The 1,130-nt window shown below is 43.2% G+C and overlaps 1 protein-coding gene across 1 annotated transcript in view; it reads right to left on the bottom strand.

Annotated features, from left to right (window-relative positions):
* GAPVD1 (GTPase activating protein and VPS9 domains 1) overlaps nucleotides 1-1,130 on the bottom strand; it is a 66,956-nt gene that overhangs the window by 16,492 nt on the left and 49,334 nt on the right. The window lies entirely within an intron of this gene.

Raw genomic sequence — 1,130 nt, 5'->3', positions numbered from 1 at the left:
TTTTTTTTTTTTTTTTTTTTTTGAGACACAGTCTCACTCTCTCTCCCTGGATAGAGTGTCATGGCATCATAGCTCAAAGCAAACTCAAACTCTTGGTCTTGACCAATCCTCGTGCTTCCCGAGTAGGTGGGACTACAGGCGCCCACCTCAACACCCAGGTAGTTTTTTCCAATTTTAGTAGAGATGAGGTCTCAATTTTGCTCAGGCTGGTCTCAAACATGTGAGCTCAAGCACCCATCAGTCTTGGCTTCCCAGAGTGCTAGGATTATAGGCATGAGCCACTGTGCTCAGCTTATTAAAAACTTTTGAAAATAAAGTGTGAGCTGAGGATTGCCTGAGCACACAAGGTTCGAGACCAGCCTGAGCAAAAGTGAGACCCCCATTCTCTACTAAAATTAGAAAAACTAAAGCAAGAGGATCCCTTGAGCCTAAGACTTAGAAGTTGTTGTGAGCTATGACACCATGGCACTCTACCCAGGGTGACAAAGTTAGACTCTGTTTCCCCCAAAAATGAAAAATACCAACATGAAGTATGAGAAGTTCTTCTCTCCCTTGTTAACCCCTCTCAGGCTCCCCAGACCTCAGAGCCAACTCACATTATCATTTTGTTGGAGATTCTTCCAGGAGATACTCTATGCACAACATAAAAATCTGTGCTAAACTGTTTATGCTTTTATACACTTTTGTTTTCCATTAATTTATCTTGAAGAATGTACCATGTTTTTCTGGCAGATATTCAGTATTCTACTATAAGAAAAACAGAATCCTTGGCTGGGCACAGTGGCTCACACCTATAATCCCAGCACTCTGGGAGGCCAAGGGGGTTGGACTGCCTGAGCTCACAGGTTAGAGACCAGCCTGAGCCTGAGCAAGACCTTGTCTCTAAAAATAGTGGGGTATTATGGTGGGAGCCTGTAGACCCAGCTACCTGGGAGGCTGAGGCAAGAGAATCACTTGAGCCCAAGTGTCTGAGGTTGCCATGAGCTATATTGCCACAGCACTCTACCAAGGGTGACAAAGTGAGAATCTGTCTCAAAAAAAAAAAAAAGAAAAAAAAAAAGAATCCTTTAAAACATTAAGTACCAAGCAACAATGGATATGGATAACCTCTCTCTCGAGTCTGTTCCACA

This window comes from Otolemur garnettii, unplaced genomic scaffold, assembly GCF_000181295.1.
Source record: "Otolemur garnettii isolate 467f Iridium unplaced genomic scaffold, OtoGar3 scaffold00014, whole genome shotgun sequence".
In the NCBI taxonomy this organism is placed as follows: domain Eukaryota; kingdom Metazoa; phylum Chordata; class Mammalia; order Primates; family Galagidae; genus Otolemur; species Otolemur garnettii.
The sequence above is the reverse complement of the archived record's forward strand: the minus strand, read 5'-3'. Positions and strand labels throughout refer to the sequence as shown.